Raw genomic sequence first — 7906 nt, forward strand, 5'->3', positions numbered from 1 at the left:
TTAGTCTCTGCGGCGCAATTGGTCAGCGCGTTCGGCTATTAACCGAAAGGTTGGTGGTTCGAAACCACCCATGGACGGAATGTCATTATTTTCTCACCATCAGCATTCATCGGCAAACACTTGCCTGTTTGCAAAGTGTCCGTGGGTGCCAATAAAAAATAGCTCTCAATTGTTCCCGGTTGTACTGTTATCTGGAGTTACCAACATTATTTAATGACAACTGACTTCAAACATATTACATATAACATTATATATATGCTTCCATTATATTATTAAAGAAATACAATTGAAACATGAACTTGTGGCTAAGCATTTGTTCCAATTCCATGTTCCTGCTTCCATTCATTCCTGGATAGATCATAAATCTGTCTAACCCAAACTGAAATGTGTTCAATGATGGAACATCGGAACCTTCTGGAGTAGAGAATTCGGAAGATTCACGAGTCTTTGAGTGAAGCAATTTCTCCTCATTGCTGTCCTAAATCATCAGCGCCTTATCCTGAGATTGTATCCCCGTGTTTGAGATTCCCGGATCAGGAGAACTAATGTTTCAGTTTTGTAATACTATTTATTGATTCTCGTTAAAGATGTTGAGATTTTCCAGCATTTTTATAGGAGGAACCAGTAAAGGCAATGCGAGTATGAATGGGTGTTGGCCATTGAGGGGATTGCTCAACGGGATTTACATTTCTCTCTGCTATTCAAGGTGGCAGAAATATTGAACGAGGATTTTCGGTGCGCCTGTGTGTTTCCGTGGTGTAATGGTGAGCACTCTGGACTCTGAATCCAGCGATCCGAGTTCAAATCTCGGTGGGACATTGTTTTCACATGCAGATGGTTGATTTGCTGAACAGTGTTTTGTTTAAATGTATCACAAAGCACCAATCGAGAGGACAATTTGTCAGCCAGTTCAATTGGTCTGACAATGCACAGTATGATAATCCTCTGGTTCCAGGTGTCTGCAACGTCAATGCTTTTCGTTTTTTTGCTGCTCTTTAATTCCTCTGTTGGAAAATAAAAAGAAGCGGTTTGTGTCACATAATAGCAATTCGACTCGAGTCTGGCAATTATTGAGCAAGTGTGTGTGTGTGTGTGTGTGTGAGCGTGAGAGAGAGAGAGAGAGAGAGAGAGAGTGTAGGTGTGTGTGCATGTGTGATGTCCCCGACTTGCCCCAAATTTTATAAATTGCCGCTCCCCCTATAAACTTGCCCTAATCTAGTTCACCTCGATTAAATCACTCCTCAATCTGCTCTCCAATGGACAACAATCCCAGCATCACAAACCAGAAACTTCTGGCTAATTTGAACTTTTCAGAATAAAACTTACTCCGAAGAAATTCCTCCATCTGTTTTAACTGAAATTTGTCAACTTTTAAAAAAAATTCTGTATTTTGCTTCTTAAAATTAAACATGCTTAAAAGGAATTCTTCAACAGATTTCATCAACTTTTGTTAGAAAATATTTTCACCATTCTGAAAAATGTAATATTTCCATGTTTTTTTTTCGAGAAATTTCCAACTTTTAAAAGGTAGCTTAAGCTTGCTGGCGTATTTTTCCCAAATACTTTAACGAGAATTTTTCATTTAAAAAATAAACATTTTTCTTTCAAAAGAAAAGTTTTTTTTGGTCAACATTGTTTTTTGAAAAATAAGTAGCTAAGATAAATATCTTCACAGAAGCTGATTGCATTTGGTCAACATTTCCCTGAATTGGTCTAAAATTAATGAAAAAACATTTTCGTCAACACGAACATGGAGTTTTTGAAGTAAAGTGACATAGCGAGCCAGCCAGGAGTCGAACCTAGAATCTTCCGATCCGTAGTCAGACGCGTTATCCATTGCGCCACTGGCCCATAGCAAAACCACCTGCAGCACTATTTACATATCCGTCCGAAGCTTCAAAATTGGCGGAAACATGGTCAAAACATATTCGATTTAGTGAGGAAATGTTACATAATTGAAATTTGCTATTCTCACTCGCAGTCATTCTACTTTGCCTTGAATTGAGTTAACCTGCTGCGTTGGAATTCGAACCCTGGTTCTCAAAGCGTCATTTGCTTCTCTGCGTTATCAATCCAGCGTCAACAACATGGCTGGAAACCGCACCCCTCCAGCCAGTGAATCCACTATTGAATATTACCTGAACACCGATCTCACAATCATATGACATTGGCTCTTACTTCAGCCTCAAAATACATTCAGGAAAAGACAAAAGTGTTGAAAATTCATGACAACACAGAGCAGGAAAGAAGATAGACCTATTCTGACTCAGCACACATTTTATCAGTTCGTTCAGTGGCTAAAAGAGCAGGTCAGAGGCTGGGAATCCTGCAGGAGTAACTTTCCTCCTGACTCCCAAAAAACATCGAACATAGAACAGTACATCACAGTACAGGTCATTCGTCCCACGATGTTGTGCTGAGCTTTGTCCGAACCCATGATCAAGATCAAGATCAAGCTATCCCACTCCCTATCATTCTGGAGTGCTCCATGTGCCGACCCAATAACCGCTTGAAAGTTCCTGAAGTGTCCGACTCCACTATCACAGCAGTGAGTCCATTCCACACCCCAACCACTTTCTGAGTAAAGAACCTACCTCGGACATCCCTCCTATATGAACCTTATAGCTATGCCCCCGAGTGACAGCTACATCCACTTGAGGAAATAGTCCCTGAATCAGTGGAACAGTCCACCATCGACGTGGCACAAGTCAGGAGTGCGATAGAATGTTCCCCACCTGTCTGCATGATGCAGGAATCCACCAAAGGCACCTTAAACAGCACTTTCCAAACACAAGACCACTTCCACCCGGCAGCACCCCCGCACCCCTCCAACACCACACAGACAACAGCATCACCAAGCCTCTCAGCATTCAGTGTGGCGGGAATGTCACTTGCCATTTGTCAGCTTCAAACACAAACATAAAGTAGCCGACTGCGGACTTTCGAAATCTGAAATAAAAACAGAAAATACCACTAGACCACCAGGGAAACTGATAACAATATTATAAAATATTAATTTATCCATGAACCACCTGCCTTCTGTTTTATTTCTGTCTTTTTATTCACAAAATACACATTTATCCTTCACATTGCCATGTTTATATCACACACAAGTGACTGTTTCAGCCAATGAAAGCAGTGATTCCTGTTAGCTGGAACAGGAAATGGACAGTGAGGTGAAATAGTCCCGCAAACTGCTCATGTGACACTTTCAATTTCCAAAACCCACCAAACCCATCACTGTGGCTCCTGTGAAACTTGGAAGGTAACACACGGCAGGAATTCATCACGGAGGGTAACGGGCACAAGTCATTTACCAAACGCTATCATGTCGCTTCTCTTCCCGTTTCTGTCGCTGCCTCTCATCCAGCTCCCTCTGGTTGTCCAGCTCCAAGGTTACATTAGCTACTTGATACAGAAACAGACAGTTGGTAAACCCGAGCTTCACCTGGAAAGCAGGGAAAGCGAATGTATGATGCACGGCATTGAGAGGAGATGGAGTTTACAGATGACAGTACAAAGAAACACAGATATCTCATCTTCCTGATCCAGTTACTGATTACAAGAATGTATAGAGTGAGAATTATCCACTGTCACACTCTCCTTCCAGCCTTGAGCACGGAGTTAAGTTTTGAAGTGTTTGAAGTCTTGCTCCAGTAATTCAGGGATTTGTTGAGACCACATTTGGAACAGTGTGTGCAGTTTGGATCTCCGCATTTTAAACAGAATCAAAGCAAAATCTGAGGATTTTGCTGGGATCTGAATCAAAAACAGAAAATCTCAACAGCTTTAATGAGAAAGAATAGATGGCATTAAAAAACTGAGATATTATTCTTCCTAATCCGGGAATCTGAAACACGGGGGCACAATCACAGGATAAGGTGCTGATGATTTAGGTCTGCAATGAGGGGAAATTGCTTCACTCAAAGGCTGGTGAATCTTCGGAATTCTCTCCTCCAGAGGGTTCTGATGCTCCATCATTGAAGACATTTCAGTTTGGGTTAGACAGATTTATGACCTATCCAGGAATGAATGTTTTTAGTTAAATGGGATAATGGAAGCATATATATATAATGTTATATGTAATATGTTTGAAATCAATTGTCATTAAATATTGTCAGTAACACCAGGTAATAATTCAGCCAGTAGCAATTAAGAGCTATTTTGATTTTATTCGCACTCACGGACCCATTGCCAGCCCTCAACTGTTTGCATTTGAATGCTGATGGTGTGAAAATAGTAAAACACCGCCGCTGGGTGGTCTCAAACCATCAACCTTTCAGTTTAACAGGCGAACGTGCTGACCAAATGCGCCACAGAGACTAAGAGGGCATCAACGAACTATATTCTAAACTAGTGCGCCACTGACCACAATTCTATTTCTGAAAACCTGTTCCAGAACTGCAGCATGACCGCACTGTTTACAATTCTATACAAGTCTCTTTAGTTGTGTTGACCCCGCAGCACTGCTGTAGTGTGTTGCTTATTCCCTTTCTCCTATGAACGGGCAGGTAAAATAAATCCACGTCACTTATCCCGGGGAGGAATTTAACGGGAGGGAAAAGAACTGACCACCAGTAGCCCAACAATCCAATACTTTCCACTCAATCATCAATAACACCTTTCACAGCTGCACCTCCTTCCCAATATTGTTCCCCATTTCCTTCATGATTTGTTCCAAGATTCAATATTTCTCTTGGTTTCTCCTAATTTTGACACAAGATTTGCTTCAATGTACAACACAAATGGAATTGTAAACCTGGGGCTAACCGTGGGAAACAAGTTACTGGATAACACTAATCCCATGGTTCTCATTTCCAGATTCACAACACTCAGCTTTTCAACCAAATGGAGCAATTTATCACTGAAAAGTTTTGGAACTTTGGTGTGAGTTTTATTTGTGAATCCATCTAAGCGGAAAATCCAGGTCTGACGGCAGCTGAACTAAACCCATGCTTAAATGGACCAATAAAGTTTTAAAAATCCAAACCAATTAGTGAAGTCTCTGGAGGCTGACATCACATATAAATCTGGTGACTAGAGACTGGAATAAACAACGCGTTGTGAGATTCTGTTAGAAATGCACGGAGCACCACAAGGATTGCTGTTTGCCGTTTACTATCCCGTCCTTGCCGCTATCGGGGTTCCAGGTGAAGTATCCCAGCCCGGCATTATTTTGGGAATGTATTGATTTGCCTGGGTCACTGCTCTTCTGTACGATTTTCCCCTTTCATTATATTTTCCTACCTTTTTCTGCTTTTTTTTTTCAAGATCGAAGTCTGGTTATGTCCTGTCATTGACACTGCTGCTTTCTGTGAATTATCAGACTGTTTGCCTCGTATAATGGTAATCATATTGCGTTAGATACACTGCATGATTTTTTGAACTGCGACCGTGTCATCTTAGTGTGACTGTTTTTGCCATTGTCTTAACGATATTGTGAGTGAATTACCAGAAAGATGACAAACAGTGAATGCAGCTTGCATATTTATTTATTCACTTTGCTGGCACAATTGCTTTGGCTAAAAGAGTATCTTTTCATCAAACTACATGCAGTTATATTGTGTTAGTGTCAATGTTACTTTCATGTAATCAGCACATATTCAACTCAGTTTACACGAAATGTCCAAATGTTATTGACATCCAAACTCAAGGTGAATAACCAAACCATGATTTCCGTATGAAAGTAGATCCATTTTGTTTTGGAAACATTCTGTTGACGAATATTCGCTCTGTGATAATGGGTAAATTTAACGTGTGTTATTAACGCTGCCCTCTGTGAATTATCTGCAGGTTACCCTTGCCATGTAAGTTAGCTGTCACTGTGTTCTCACAATGTGAAAATGCGTTAGACATCTACAGTGGCAGTGGTCATCTGGACTCGAAACTTTGTCTCTATTCTCTCCCCGCAGTTCTTTCAGTTTTTTTCTGTTTTTGTTTCAGATTCCAGTGACCGCAGTATTTTGTTTTTTTTTGTTTTTTTTTTCTGCATTTCTGTTCCGTCTTTCTCAATCTCTATGTCTACCTTCGTTGCAGCTAACTTAGTGGTGATTGTGATCTTGTCAAGAGGAAGATGTGGTCTCTCCAGATGCATCACTTGTTATCTTGTTTCTATGGCGGCGACTGATCTACTGCTCCTTGTCAGCACTGTGATATTGAACCGGATTGCTGGTATCTATTTCCCGTTCAGTTTTCTGTCCATCACACCAGTGTGCAGTTTTCGTTCTGTCCTAACTTATGCTGCAATAGACAGTTCTGCCTGGTTAACAGTGGTTTTCACCTTTGATCGATTCGTAGCCATTTGTTGCCAGAAGCTCAAAATCAAATACTGCACTGTGAAGACAGCTGCACGGGTCATAACAATCGTGTCCATACTGAGTTGTTTCAAAAATTCTTTCTTATATTTTACACATGAACCTTTGGTCATAATTAACAATGTGCCCTGGTTCTGCGGCATAAAATCAACATTTTATACTGAACCAGGATGGGTTGCATTTGACTGGATTCATTGTATTTTAACCCCTTGTCTCCCATTCATTCTAATTTTACTACTCAATGCTCTGACTGTCAGACACATTATAGCGGCCAGTAGAGCTCGCAGGAGACTGCGGACCGGGAGCAATGGAGAGAATCAGAGTGACCCAGAGCTGGAAAACAGGCAAAAATCTATTGTTTTACTCTTTGCCATTTCAGGCAGTTTCATCATCTTATATTTAATATTCTTTATAACCATCTTTTACGTCCGAGTAGCAAAGGTGACTTATTTCTCAGGTTCTAATGTCAGTCAGTCTACATTTGTTCTGGAGGAATACGGATATATGCTTCAGCTTTTGAGTTGCTGCATCAACCCTTTCATTTACGCAGGGCCCCAGAGCAAATTCAGGGAAGAGTTAAAAAACGGGGTGAAATATTCTTTGTTTCTAATTGGTAAATTACGTAAGAGATGAAAAGAATAAAATCAAACGTCATTTTATCATTGTATTCCACCTGATCTGATTTGTGTCCATGGACTCACTTCCTATATGCCTGTTTACTCACTCTGTGATCCTGTCTAATTCAGCGAATTTATAAATGTTTAACAATGTTGTGCCCAATCCATATTGTTGTCCATTCTCAGTTATTTTCAAGTTCAGCTGTTCGTGATGAGTTTGGTAAGGTGCTTTCCCATCAGTTTTGGTTTGCCAGAGCATTTTTCATATGAGGAACTTAGAGCTGGACCTCTGATCAGGCAGTGGATGAGAAATTTAAGCATTTATTTTTTCCACTTAGTTCCTTCCGAGGAACAGTTTTTATATTCGGTGCATACCAGACTGGAAACAATCAATCTGTGAAAACGTTTACGTAATAACGCTGATTTTCGGAAGAGTACTCTTTATAATTGTGCTGGGAAAAATAACAGAACATTACCAAAAGAAAAAAATTATACCAGGATAATACTATATTCAATATCTACTGCGTACTCCAACACTTTGTCTTATCACGTCCTCAGCGTTCGATTAGACTGTTGTCCGTTAACCATCAATTCAGCAACAGGCCAATAGATTAGGCAAGGAGCACTCCAGTGGTGGAGAATGTTTGGAACCATTGAGCCAAATTCTAATACTACTCCCCTCCCCAAACAAAGATGTACGTGTCACACTTCATGTCTCCAATTGCACACACACTATTTCCCAAAAGTCTGTGCTCTAAAGATAATGCTTAATTTGAATGCTCAGTGTCAATTTTAAAGAGTTCCTCTCCTTTCCTCACAATTCAATATTGATTTCACCAGATTACTTTTGAATTTCCCACTATAAGGGTTGTGTGTGTCCTCCAGATCTTTTAATAAGGAAATCTTGCAGATCTTTACCTCAGTTGGTCCAATTAGATTTTGTAAAATGGACAGTAAACCATCATTGCACCCTCC

General features: G+C 40.3%; 3 non-coding genes across 3 annotated transcripts; 2 read left to right on the top strand and 1 right to left on the bottom strand.

Annotated features, from left to right (window-relative positions):
* The first annotated feature begins 3 nt into the window (after positions 1-3).
* On the top strand, positions 4-77 carry trnan-auu (transfer RNA asparagine (anticodon AUU)). The gene has a single exon. It is a non-coding gene; the product is annotated as a tRNA-Asn (tRNA).
* Positions 78-746: 669 nt separating this feature from the next.
* trnaq-cug (transfer RNA glutamine (anticodon CUG)) lies at positions 747-819 on the top strand. Its single transcript has one exon. It is a non-coding gene; the product is annotated as a tRNA-Gln (tRNA).
* Positions 820-1778: 959 nt separating this feature from the next.
* Positions 1779-1851, bottom strand: trnar-acg (transfer RNA arginine (anticodon ACG)). The gene has a single exon. It is a non-coding gene; the product is annotated as a tRNA-Arg (tRNA).
* Between the last annotated feature and the right edge of the window lie 6055 nt (positions 1852-7906).

Source organism: Carcharhinus amblyrhynchos, unplaced genomic scaffold, assembly GCF_965287045.1.
Source record: "Carcharhinus amblyrhynchos unplaced genomic scaffold, sCarAmb.v2.hapA scaffold_38, whole genome shotgun sequence".
Taxonomy (NCBI): Eukaryota; Metazoa; Chordata; class Chondrichthyes; order Carcharhiniformes; family Carcharhinidae; genus Carcharhinus; species Carcharhinus amblyrhynchos.